This window comes from Amblyomma mixtum, chromosome 9, assembly GCF_055824585.1.
Source record: "Amblyomma mixtum isolate Tamu chromosome 9, ASM5582458v1, whole genome shotgun sequence".
Classification (NCBI taxonomy): domain Eukaryota; kingdom Metazoa; phylum Arthropoda; class Arachnida; order Ixodida; family Ixodidae; genus Amblyomma; species Amblyomma mixtum.
The window spans coordinates 78,806,281-78,820,014 of NC_143020.1; the positions used below are offsets into that span (position 1 = coordinate 78,806,281).

Here is a 13,734-nt window from a genome sequence, read left to right on the forward strand (position 1 = left end):
GACAGCATCCCTTCCGAGTAGCACCGCCCTCGACGTAGCCCAGTTCTTTGTGCATCAAATCGTCTTACGTCATGGAGCTCCACAAGTTTTGATTACGGACAGAGGGGCTGCCTTCTTCTCTGAGCTCTTGCACCATATTCCAGTTTTTAGTCACACCAGTCACCGTAGGACGACTTCTTATCATCCCCAAACTAACGGACTGACGGAACGTCTAAACAAGACGCTTACAGACATGCTTTCCATGTACGTGGACGTGGAACATAAAACCTGGGACGACGTCCTGCCCTATGTCACGTTCGCGTATAATACAGCCGTACAAGAAACCACCAACATGACACCCTTTAGCCTCGTTTATGGCCGTCAGGTGACGACAACACTCGATGCCATGCTGCCCCATGACGAAGACCACCCAAATGACGACGTTGCATCCTTCTTACAACGCGCCGAAGCTGCCCGCCAACTCGCACGGCTTCGCATTCAAGATCAACAGGGCCAGGACGCGCAACGCTACAACCTACGGAGACGGCTTGTTGAATACCTCCCGGGTGACCTCGTCTGGGTTTGGTCCCCAATCCGACGACGCGGCCTAAGTGAAAAGCTCTTGCGCCGCTATTTCGGTCCTTACCGAATTGTGCGACGCCTTGGAGCCCTGAATTATGAGGTCGTCCCTCACGAGCCCCAACAATCTCGCCGCCACCCCCGCTCCGAGGTGGTCCACGTCGTTCGCCTGAAGCCCTACTACGAAAGGGCGCCCTAACTCTTTTCGAGACCACCCCTGCGTTCGTGGCGGCATCGGGTCGATGCCTTCGCAGGAGGGGGGGCTAATGACGCCAGCGCTCGTGCAGACGGAAGCGCCTCTCAAGAAGAAGAGGAAGTGTGTGTGTAAAAGTGAAAGTGACCTGGAAGCGCACGTCTGTTGACCCGCTGTAGACCCTCAGCCGCTGATTACCAACGTGACAATATGAGCAATAGTCATTAAACTACTACTCCTGTAATCCGCTTTCGGCTTCGCCTGAACAGGGTTCTCTAATCTTAGTAGTGTTTTAATTTACCTTGTTACAAAATGTGAACTCCAAAATGAAAGTCCGTTCTTTCCTCACACATTCAGAGCTTTTCAGGCTGATCACAGAGAGGAGTACTTAAATATAAATTTTTGGTTATGTTTTTGTAGGTGTAGAGCCAGCGGCATCTTTTACTCGAGGCACATTTTTTACTCAACCTGTGAAACATTGGGCCTGTTTTTCTCACGCAGAAGTTGGAATTTTTGATGAAATGTGTCAATAGCGAGGATGCATCGCATAATAATATTCACCTGCGAACTGTATCGTTCACAAATCCATTTAACTTTTGGGGCACTGAAATCTCCCGGCTCCTGGACGTAGCATTTCTATTGTTTCAACTTGCATGATATTGTATTTCTGACTAGATTTATGCACTATGTGCAAAAAGCACCTCACAAACAAAAATCGTCAGTTTCCTACTCAAATGAATGCCGAAGGAAGTTATGTTGGTTCAAAATGTTAAACTGTTTCTTTTCAGAATAATTCCAAAATACCACCGAGCTTGTTCTAAAAACTCTCGACAGAGTTCCTCTCAAATATTTTTTTGGTTCCTTCAATACCGTTAATTCTGCGGTCAATCTCTTTTCTCCTTTTGAATTCTTTAGAATATTACGCTATTATCTGCTATCGCTGATTATTTTGTTGGATAATAGACTTGCAATCTTAGCTTCATCAGGTAAGCGGTTCGCTAACATTCCTATCATTTTATTTCATCACAATCATCATCATAAGCCCGGCAACGTTCACTGCAGGAGAAAGGTCTGTACCAAATCTCTCCGTTTATCTAGTTCTGCAGAAGCTGCGGCCACCTTCATGCCGCAAGCTTCGTAATCTCCTTGCCTCGTACTCCTCCTCTCCCCTCCTGCTCCTTTTGCTTTCTTTTGGAATCCTGACACTATCTGTACCAACCATCGGTTATCTTAACCTGTCGCATTACATAAGCTGCCCATGCCCATTTCTTATTGATTTCGGCTAAGATCTCAAACTTTTCGATTCCGTGACACAGTGCGCCCCCTTCCTGCCTCTTGACGTTAAGAGTATAATTTTCATGATTTTATCTCACCCTTCTCGTTCAAAGCTGTATTCTGAGAGCTTCTCCATTTTCCATCTTTCATTTCGCGTCTATTTGGTGTTCTGCCTTTTGTCGCTCAGATTTACCCGGCGGCTGGGTCGCTTCTAACAGACGCTTGAAATCCGCGGTATATCTCCATGTCAAGTGAAGCAGCGCCATGGTACGCGGATTATACTATGTCTGACCAACGCGCCCACCAGTTCATGTTGTCCAGCTTCATATCTGAGTGGCCAACGGACGATTATTGACCAACGGACGTGAAGTGGACAATGGAAAATAGACAGTTTTCAGCACACGGCCTCAGGTCTCTGAGAGCCTTCTGTAAAACAGACGGTGAATAGCACTGCCCAGACAATGTCTAAATGCTTGCCCTTCTTAATTGCGTTTTTATTGCTTAGATGACGGAGGACTCTGGTGGCAGTTTAGCAGTATATAGGTGTTCCAATATGTTTGCATCATCATCATCATCATCATCATCATCATCATCAGCCTGACTACACCCACTGCAGGGCAAAGGCCTCTCCCATGTCTCTCCAATTAACCCTGTCCTTTGTCAGTTGCCGCCACTGTATCCCCGCAAACTTCTTAATCTCATCCGCCCACCTAACTTTCTGCCGTCCCCTGCTACGTTTGCTTTCTCTTGGAATCCACTCCGTTACCCTTAAGGACCAGCGGTTATCTTGCCTTCGCATTACATGCCCTGCCCAAGCCCATTTCTTCTTCTTGATTTCAACTAAGATGTCATTAACCCGCGTTTGTTCCCTCACCCACTCCGCCTTCTTCCGATCTCTTAACGTTACACCTATCATTTTCCTTTCCATAGCTCGCTGCGTTGTTCTTAACTTAAGCTGAACCCTCTTTGTTAGCCTCCACGTTTCTGCCCCATAGGTGAGTACCGGTAGGATACAGCTGTTGTATACTTTTCTCTTCAGGGATATTGGTAAGCTACCATTCATGATCTGAGAGAACCTGCCATATGCGCTCCACCCCATTCTTATTCTTCTAGTTATTTCCCTCTCATGATCCGGATCTGCGGTCACTACCTGCCCTAAGTAGACATATTCTCTTACTACTTCCAGCACCTCGCTACCAATTGCGAACTGCTGTTCCCTTGCTAGGCTGTTGAACATTACTTTGGTTTTCTGCATGTTAATTCTTAGCCCCACCGTTCTGCTCTGCCTGTCTAACTGGTTGATCATGCTTTGCAGTTCTTGTCCTGAGTGGCTTAGCAAGGCAATGTCATCAGCGAATCGCAAATTACTCAGGTATTCTCCATTAACTCTTATCCCCAACTCTTCCCATTCCAGTCCCCGGAATACCTCTTGTAAGCAGGCAGTGAAGAGCATTGGCGAGATCGTGTCTCCCTGCCTGACACCTTTCCGTATTGGAATTTCATTTCTGACTTTATGGAGAACTATACTAGCTGTGCAATCGTTATAAATATCTTCCAATATTTTCACATAACACTCTTCCACACCCTGATTCCGCAATGCCTGCATGACAGCTGAGGTTTCCACTGAGTCAAATGCTTTCTCGTAATCAATGAAGGCTATATATGGGGGTTGGTTATATTCTGCGCATTTCTCTATCACCTGATTGATAGTGTGAATGTGGTCTATTGTCGAGTATCCTTTACGAAAGCCTGCCTGATCATATGGTTGACTAAAGTCCAAGGTTGTCCTGACTCTATTAGCGATTACCTTAGTAAATACCTTGTAGGCCGCAGTAAATACCTTGTAGGAGTATGTTTGCATACTCGACTATATTTCCATCCTTATTCCGCATTTTCTGCGGGACTGCTCAGATTTCCAATTTGGGTGTCAAGCTAATTTTAGCCAGGTATTGAAAATAGTGGCAGCACTCTTTAGAGGACGCGATCAAACTCATTTTTCTGGCTATTGCGTGGAGCAACTCTTTGTCTTCTTGTAACCGGCTTAATCTCATAATTAGTTGAGATTAATCAACCAACTTCGCAAGCAATGAAATTAGGCGAACAGTTCCAAAAAAAAAATGCCGAATGGCCCACAAAATGTCTGACTAAACAATTTCTAACTTTCTATCTATTCCCTGTTAGTTTTTTCTCTCACTGCAGATGCCCGCGAAATACAACAAAAATGCAACGGGATATGTCCGCTTGCGCGCGGCGATCGCAGTGTTCTGAAACCTCCACCAGCGGTGCAATTTACGCGAGCGCAAACGATAAGGGCTGTGTCTGCTTATCGCTATCATGAACAGCCGCAAGGAAAGCATTCTGCTTGCGTAAATCGCGCAGCCAGCTGCGGCGTCGCCTCCTCGTCACCTCTTAACCGCAGCACAACGGGCTAAATGATCTGATGATTCCTGCATGGAAATTTTACGAGCACTCCAATCGCGGAGCGCCAGTGGGTATGTCATGTGGTACTTTTTGTATTTCGCAGGCATCTTCAGTGAACGAAAAAAATGTAATAGGTGACAGATGGAAAGGTAGAAACAGTTAAATTGGACGCTGCGCGGAGCGTTCTACAACTTTCTCATTTCAAACTTTCGCCTCTCTTCTTTGCCTCCAAAGTTTGTTACTTAATCTCGACTAATCATGCAATTACGCAGGATGAAAAAATAGTGTGACTTGCTCAATGAAATAGCCAGAGACATGCACTTGTTCGCGTCGCACTTTTCTCATGAACATTACGAACATTTTGACATCATGTCGATACAGTTCGCGCCATAAGGGGCTCAAGAAATTAATCACCACAACTTCCAACTTGAGGGGTTGACGGAGCCGTGCCTGTGTGTTGTAAATCATGTCACATCTGCGAAAATAGTATGGTACGCCTCGTCGGACAAAAGACTGAAACAACGTACCTCATAACTTTCAAGGCGCTTCTTCAATTCCGTTACTTCGGCAACCATTATCTTGTAATTTTCTTTTAAATCCTGAAAAAATATATATATATATGGATGTTGGCGTCATTATCAGATTTTTCTGGACATTACAAAGCCTTCTCTGCGCTTTATACGCAGAACTCGGTACATTGTCATGAAAATTTGGTACTATTACATTTGTCTTGTAGCGAAAGAAACTCCCCAGAGTTCCCGCAGTTAGAAACGCACGAACATAAATCAGCGCCGCTTCCCACTCGAGTGGTTGGCAGCTTGACCATCGCGAAATGAAGCGCCTCCTCTGAGAGAACTTTTGGACCACATACCTCATAACCTTCAAGGCGCTTCTTCAAATCCGTTACCTGGTTGGCCAATGCCTTGCATTCATTTTTTGAGTCCTGTTATAAATAGGAAAGTTGCATCCGTTATTAGAATATCCTTGACCGCACTAATCATGCAATTTGCGCTTTATTCCGTGGCTAATAACCCATTGTCTATATTAGGTTCGGTTGCATATCCCTCCTTCATAAAGTATCTTCCAAAAAAAAGACTAATCAAAATAGCGTTTTCTTCACAACGTTCCTGTTTTTTATGCCCGGTAGCAACAGGAAGTTGGAAACTCTCTGTGGCATTATCTGGAAATGGAGAGCCCTAGACTACCTCCTCGTTGAGACTGGAGACGAAATATGTTTTTCGTATAAACCGCAATAACGTTTTCAGATGTTCCAGATAGTGTAATACAAGCCATCGTTTTTTAAATGAGTATTTTTAAAAAATTGGCTGCCCGTTTCCGAAAACGAAATAAGCGTTCGAACACAAAATTTTCCCCGGCATTGGAGGAACTCTAATTGCTGGTTTTTCCTTGCATATATCAAGAATCGTTGGAACATAATCAGCACTGGTTTGATCTCTAGGCCTGACGGAGTCATGCAAGTTGGAATAGAATCGCACCAACCTCCAGTTGGCCCACCCTAAAGAAGTATGCTTTTTGAAATAACTGTACATTAGAAATTGCACTGTTCGTAAACCAAAATTCGGCAACCGAACAAATACGAAATGTTTAGCACTATTTACGGTGTTCTCGTTGCCACTTTTCTCTTAGACATTACTTTCATTTTGACATCATGTCGATACAGTTCGCGCCATAACCGTCTCACGATATTAATAACCACAATTTTTCAATTGAGGGGGTGACAGAGGCTTGCATGTGTGTGGGAAATAAGGTCACATCTTCAAGAATGGCGTGCCTGGTCGGACAAAAGACAGAAACAACGTATGTCATAACCGTGGAAGACCTTCAAGATACTTCTTCGAACCCGTTATATCGGCGGCCATTATCTTGTAACCTTGTTGAAATCCTAAAAAAAAAATGTGTATGTTGGCGTCATTATCTGATTTTTCTGGACCTTACTAATCCATCTGTGCGCTTTTCACGCAGAATTCGATACGTTGTCATGAAAATTTTATCCAATCAATCAATCAATCAATCAATCAGCCTTTTATTTTCTCTATATTAGAGAAGGAGACAGGACTAAAAGCTCGAAAGCTTGACAGAGGTCCTGCCCCCTTTTTTCACGCTGGCATTGCAACAGACAAGCGGCAATAAATTCTGCGCTATACATTATAGCACGAAAGAAAATAACACACCTTGAATAAAAAGCAAAAAGTACCAACATAAAAATACATGCAGCGTCATGACACAAACTTGTTCAGAAAAAATTTCTTAATAACGATATTTGAATGCTGGAAAGGGTCAAACATTTCTTTGTTTAAGTTATTTAATAGCACTGGCAGCGTATACGAGATAGATTGTTGTGAGTAATATGCTCTAGGTGTAGGAACTAGCCACATTTCTTTATTTCTGGTTTGTGGAATATGGGTGTTTTTTGTAAGTTCTGCCAAATTACCAACATAATTTTCATTGCTCCGCGAAGCACTTTTGAAACTCATTAAAAGTCTGTGTTCGTGTAAAGCTAAGACTGGCAGGATTTCATATTTTAAAAAGAGGTCACTCGTAGGGAAACAATACGGAACACCAGCAATGCATCTCACAGCTCTTTTTTGGAGAAGATGTAACTTGGTCATGTTCGTGATACCAGTGGTACCCCAAACGATAATGCAGTATTGTAAGAGAGATAGAATTAAGGAGTTATACAGCAACAGCCTAATTTTGACAGGAAGAATGGTGCGCAGGCGCGACAAAACTCCGACAGTTGAAGATATTTTGGATCTGATATAATCCACATGATCATTCCAAGTCAAGTGTTTTGAAAACACGACACCAAGGATTTTGACAGAATCCACTATCTCCACAGGATCATGGTTTAAACATACATTGAGTGGCCTAAACAATACCTTCCCTTTCGGCAAGTACAACACTATTTTAGTCTTTTTAGGATTAATCTTCAAAAAATTTGCTTGTGCCCATGTATTTAATGCATTAATTGTTCTACCTGCTTTTTCTTCAATATCATCTTCTGATTTCCCAGAAATGAACACTGAAGTATCATCGGCGTAAGATACAAATGTACTATCAGGTTCACAATGCACAATATCATTTAGATAAATTAAAAATAAAAGCGGACCCAATATGCTTCCCTGGGGAACTCCTGTGCAGATATTCTGTACTGAGGACAAGGAGCTTTTAAAGTCTACATACTGTGTTCTATGGGAGAGGTATGATTCCATTAAGTCTAGTGCTTTTCCACGGATACCGTAGGTTTCCATTTTATGTAAGAGAATTTTGTGACTTAATAAATCAAACGCTTTTGTGAAATCTATGTAGATACCTGCAACTATTTCCTTATTTTGAAATTTATCTATTATTATTTCTTTTTGTGTAAGTAGCGCTGTTTCTGTGGATCGATTCTTTCGAAAACCGTGCTGAAAGTCAAGGAGGAGATCATGCTTGTTAAAAAATGACAGGACTCTGCCATGTAGTAACTTCTCTATACCTTTAGAAAATACCGGTAATATAGATATAGGGCGGTAATTTTGGATCAAAGATTTGTCGCCACTTTTAAAAACCGGTATCACTCGAGCAATTTGGAGTTCTTTCGGAAATACAGCGGTAGATAATATTAAATTGTAAATGTGCGTAATGGCTGGGCATATAAGGTGAAGAACATGTTTAACGGGCGCTATTTGGAGGCCATTTGTGTCCACTGACTTGCTATTTTTAATTGTGCTTATACACGAGAAAACTTCTGCGCAGTTTGTCGGAGCAAAGAAAAGTGATGATGAACTGTTGCATCCTTTCAAGAATGCAGTGTAATCTTGACTGCTGCCCATTTGATTCTGAGAAGCTTGCTGGATAAAAAAGTTGTTAAAAGTATCAGCTAAGCCAGTGTCACAAATACGCTTTCCCTCATGCTGAAAGTTATCAGGAAGATCAGGGTTAGATGGCCGTAATAAGGAATTTAATTTCCTCCACATAAGATCCGATCTTTGTTCAGTCGAGCTCCAAAATATATTTGTAAAATAAGCTTCTCGAGCGATCTTCAGTTTTGATGTAAGATTATTTCTGTACTTCTTGAATTGGCTAAACAAATTTGCATCTTTAGTTTTTACAAACTGTGCGTACAACTTATTTTTATGTTTTATCATTTGGAGCAACTCAGACGTTACCCAAGGTTTCCTAGCCCTAGATGGCGCGTTTACTTTTTTTAGTGGAAAGTGCGCGTCATATACAGTTTTAAATGATGTGATGAAATTGTAGTAAGCAGTATCGCTACTATCCGCCTCAAAAACATTATTCCAAGTCTGTTGGCTAATAGCATGACAAAAGGAATCAAGGTTTTTGTTAGTTATAGACTGTGTATAAATTATTCGCTTTTTCCTTTTATTAATACGCACGGGCTTGTTAACTAGCATAAAGATTCCAAGGTGATCACTAATATCTGTGTAAACAATGTCTGCGGTTATTAAGTTAGTGTCAATATTTGTAATGAAGACATCTAATAAAGACGTACTTTCTAAAGTCACTCGTGTGGGTTTTGTTATTAAGCTAAAGAATCCATTCACTGCAATTAAAGAATGGAGTTCTTTTTGTGATTGTGAAGTTGAAAGCATATTTATGTTGATGTCACCACCTAAAACCATATCTATAGATTCGTATGATGCATAGCTAAAGATATTTCCGAGAAATGCTAAGAAATGACTTATGGCGCCAGACGGTGGCCTGTACATGACACAAAAAAGTTGGTTTGAGCTTCGCAGAGTGAGCACTTCGTAATCAGCAGTTGTTGCCGTGTATTCCTCGACCATTTCACACGATATTGTATCTTTAAGTAGAAGCGCGACGCCGCCTCCTCTTTTATCGTTTCGGTTTTGATAAAAGCACTGATATCCAGGACGGTGATACACATTCGATGCTGAAGTGTACCATGTTTCAGTCAACATTATTGCTGTGAGTGGAACTTCGAGAGTATCCAGTAGAATAGTTAATTCATCTTCTTTGTTTATTAAGGATCTAATGTTTAAGTGGAAAAAAGACAAAGCAGTAGTTTGAGGTTTAACCAAATGCGTAACCTCATGTGGCTCATAACCCATGTCACGGAACTAGTACTTAGGTTGGATGCCAGCAGGTACAACTACGCAATTTTGCGCAGATCATCCTGGTGGGTGATCGCAATGACATTTGACGTGTCAGTTTTGCGTACATATATTTTGCCATTCCGAGTCCATGCATACTTCCACTTCAGTTCTTTCTTTTTAGCATTTGCTGCACCAAACAGTTTTTTCATTGAAGGACTCAAGTGCTCATTGATGAAGATTTGTGTCTTCGGTTCAAGTTCAATGTCCTCTGACGTTATCCTCTGCTTTCGAGCTTTCTCAAGGAAGGCATCACGAACGGATCTGCGGGCAAATTGCAACACTATGTTTGGAGCATCTGCATTTCCCGCAGTTCGAACGCGGTGGCAAACCTCAATGTCTCCCCTTTCAAGTGGAAACTCAACCGCTCTAGCTATCCTATCGGCAATCTCTGTGATGTCTTCATTCTGCTTCATTGGTACACCCTTCAATTCAACGTTGTGACATCGCGTGTGTTGCTCGTTTTGTAAAAGTCTTACTTCATGAGCTTTCAGCTCCGCTCGTAAAGCGTCGCGTTCCTCCTGTAGTTCGTTTACGGATGCCTTCAGTTCCTCATTCTCTGTCTCAACGCGGTTCACAGACGTTTTCATTTCTTCGTAGTTGTCATTTATAAATGCTAGGCTAGCTTTTATCTCGCGTATGTCCTTTCTTAAGTCCCGTTCGAGACTTTCGCGTAGTTCACGGAACTCTTGTTTAAGTTCTCGTTTCAGCTCATCAAATAGTTTAATAAGTTCTTTCGACATTGCCACTTATGAAGAAGAAAGAAAAAAAAAAACATGCAGTTTGAAATCGCGCTACAGCAAGAACAGCCCCAGTGAAAACAAGCGCAATCAACAGATCACAGTGTGTAGCAGCAGCAGTCACAGCGAAAGTGAAATCAATGCCACTAGTAGTGAAACATTTCACTAACCTGTGAAAGTATACGTAGGCGCTTAGAAAAACAGTGCGATCGCCGTGACTGCTGCTGCCAAGTGAGGCAGCGATGGGGTCTCCGTGGGCTTTTAAGTTCTTCAGCCAGGAATCCACGCAGGCGCAGTGCTCGCTGCCGACGAATGCTATTTCATTTCCTATTGCCGCGAAAGAAAATCTGCAAAATAAAGTCAATCAATTTCTTGCTCCCTTCACAAACTTCGTACTCCCGGTCTCTAGTAATAGAAAGCTGTTAATTGTAGCGTGCGATTATTTCCCGCCAATGGAGTCCACTCTAAGTGTCTCTAGGAGAAAGGAGGAAAAAATGTTTGATTTGTTGTCAAAAATGCGTTGTAAATGTTTACGCTAGAGAAGCAATGATACCTTTCAGAAAACTTGGTGTCCGACCTAAAATTCAAATAACCGCCCTCAAACATTATTGTCTCCGCTATCCACGATGGTCTGCTTGCTGCTTTTCACTTCGAAATTATTTTTTACTCACCATGTCCCTACAGCTCCCGCAGTTAGAAGCGCCCGAAAATAAGTCCCCACAGCCTCCCACTCCAGTGGTTGACAGCTTAACCTTCGCGAAATGATGCGCCTCCTACGACAGAACTTTCGGACCACGTACCTCATAACCTTCAAGGCGCTTCTTCAAAACCGTTACCTGGTTGGCCAATGCCTTGCATTCATCTTTTGAGTCCTGTTATAAATAGGAAAGTTGCATTCGTTATTAGAATATCCTTGCCCGCACTAATCATGTATTTGCGTTTTATTCCGTGTCTAATAACCCATTGTCTATATTAGGTTCGGTTGCATACCCCTCGTTCACAAAGTATCCTCCAAAAATAAGACTATTCAAAATAGCGTTTTCTTCACAACGTACATGCGTTTTATGCCCCGTAGCAACAAGAAGTTGGTAAGTCTGTGTGGTATTATCTGGAAATGGAGGCCCCTATGACTACCTTCTCGTTGAGGCTGAAGACAAAAACGTTTTTCATTAAACCGCAGTAGTGTTTTCAGATGTGGCAGGTACTGTATTAAAACCATGTTTTTTAAATAAATACTCGTTCAAAATTGTCTGCCCTATTCCGAAAATAAAATAATCATCCGAACGCAAAATTTTTCAGGCACTTGAGGAGCTGTGCTGCTTTTCTTTTGCATGTATGAAGAATCGCGCGAACATAAATCACAACTCGTTCCCGCTCGAGGGCTTGACCCAGTCATGCCTGTTGGTATGGAACTGCACCCACCGTTGCGAGAATGATGCACCAGCTCTCACTATATTTATAAACAACGTACCTCGAATCCATTTAGATGCATCTTCAGTTCCGTTACATCGGCGACTAGTTTCTTCTGTTCTTCGTCTGAATCCTGGAATAGATTGTGAAATCAGCATTGTATTAGATTATTCTAGGCATTACTATCAGGGCTATGTCCTCTTTGCGCGGTGTCTGGCTTGATGCACTCGAAATCTGAATCTTTTTTTATATCCCGTTGTCGCACAAAAACGTTTAAAAAATTATGCCCTTCAAATTACCATTATCTTGGCAAAGTTCGCACTTTTCGAGGTTGGTAGCAAAGACGACTACATATTTCATTTTATTTAGAGAAGCCCTTATAGAGGCGGTTGGAGATGTGCATGAGTATTTAGCGAAACGAATTTTTATTCCTGAGGAGTCGAAATCTTTTGGCTGAAATATGTAAATAGCGATTTCGGAACCGAAGAATAACAATTCCTCACAAATCGTCGGTACCGTGCCTAAAATCGAATATTAATTAAAAGAATTTTTTTTGCCATTGTTACGTTTTTCTCATCGCCTCCCCTGCAATGTGAGCGAAGAAGAGGGAGAGCGTTCGGAGTGCGCGCCGGGGAGAGAGTTAATGAAAAACTGATATTTTAGCCGGCGTGAATATTCGCTGACATGCTACTCTGCGTAGGAGAGGGAACAGTGGAGTAAAGACGTAGAAAGGGTGGTGGAAAAGATTGCGGTCATTCAAAAGGGTTGCAGTGCAACAGTTCACTGCATGATGGCTTCTTTGGATGAGACCGAGGTCAAGAGAGACAGACAAAGAAATTTTAAGGAGAGGAAAGGAGGAGAGGTCGGCCGGTTGTAACATGGCCCTGGCCTGCTACTCCACTCTGGGGAAAGAGAATGGGGGAAAGGAAAGTGCGAATGAAGGCAGGTGATGGCATAATACAAAGAGTTTCATGGGTGATCTCCACTCACACACTAGTTGGCAATCGCATGGAATGAGTACACGCACGTAAAATTCACGTCTTGAACACCCACACCGACGCACGTCATTAACACATATTGGAGTAGGGTGTCCATAAAAACGCAAATATGCACTCTCACGCATGTCAGACACAGGTAAAGACGCATGTACCGCGAGGTGAACAAGTGTTCGGGCAATTTAGACTGTCGAAAGCAGCAATTGTGTCTAAATAGTTAAATAAGAATATCATTGCACATCGCTGGTGACTGTAGCAGCTTAAAGGACCTAATGTAGAGTCCACTGTGAGTGTCACTTGGGTCATGGAGTGCATCCATTGCTCAAAGTGCGCACGTTCACTGAAGTACGTCGGACATATGAAGACAATATGAAGTAGTCTCAAATGAGCCGCAGTTGTCACAATAGGGACTGTCTGCTTGTTTAAGAGGTATCGTAGACTGTTCGGAGGTGCAATAATAAGATAAAGGCGATGATAAATTGTTTCTGGATGATGCGAAAGCATGAGTGATGGTCTTGACTTGAGGATTGGGTCGATTTATTGAAAAAAGCGAAAATGATGACTTGTCAAGTTCCAGGGGCGGTTTTTTTAGTCCTGAGTATAACGTTTGGCGAGTTGGGACGCTTCAGTTTGTGTGAAGAAGATTCGCTTATAGTTACGACGCTGTAGACGTTTGCGGGCCGCTTCATCTGCTGTCTGGCTGGCCAGGATGCCGCAGAGAGCAGGAATCCATTAAAAAAATTATACAGTGACCTTCTGCAACAGCCATGTGGTGCAGGTATCCAATCTCATGAGAAATTTGCTGGTTATTTGTTCTCTTCAGTAGGTTGGACAAGGTTTCTAGCGCTCATTGCGAGACCGTAAATATTATCCAGCGGCTAGGGCTGCGGCGACGGTTTCTTTTTTTCCGTATAACTCTGCTGCACTGGAGGATGTCCTACGCTGTAGTCGCCATAAACGCATTTCACCTGATGGGGGCACATAAGCGCCGCATGAAGAGGAGT

The 13,734-nt window shown here is 42.7% G+C and overlaps 1 long non-coding RNA gene across 1 annotated transcript in view; it reads right to left on the reverse strand.

The window, feature by feature from the left end:
• Window positions 1-13,734, reverse strand: part of LOC149329831 (uncharacterized) — a 41,438-nt gene that overhangs the window by 10,909 nt on the left and 16,795 nt on the right. The window contains exons 3-7 of the long non-coding RNA XR_016285610.1: window positions 11,797-11,868; window positions 11,126-11,197; window positions 10,496-10,672; window positions 5,319-5,390; window positions 4,975-5,046 (exon numbers count right to left, since the gene is read on the reverse strand). This is a non-coding gene — a long non-coding RNA (uncharacterized LOC149329831). The remainder of the gene's footprint in view (window positions 1-4,974; window positions 5,047-5,318; window positions 5,391-10,495; window positions 10,673-11,125; window positions 11,198-11,796; window positions 11,869-13,734) is intronic.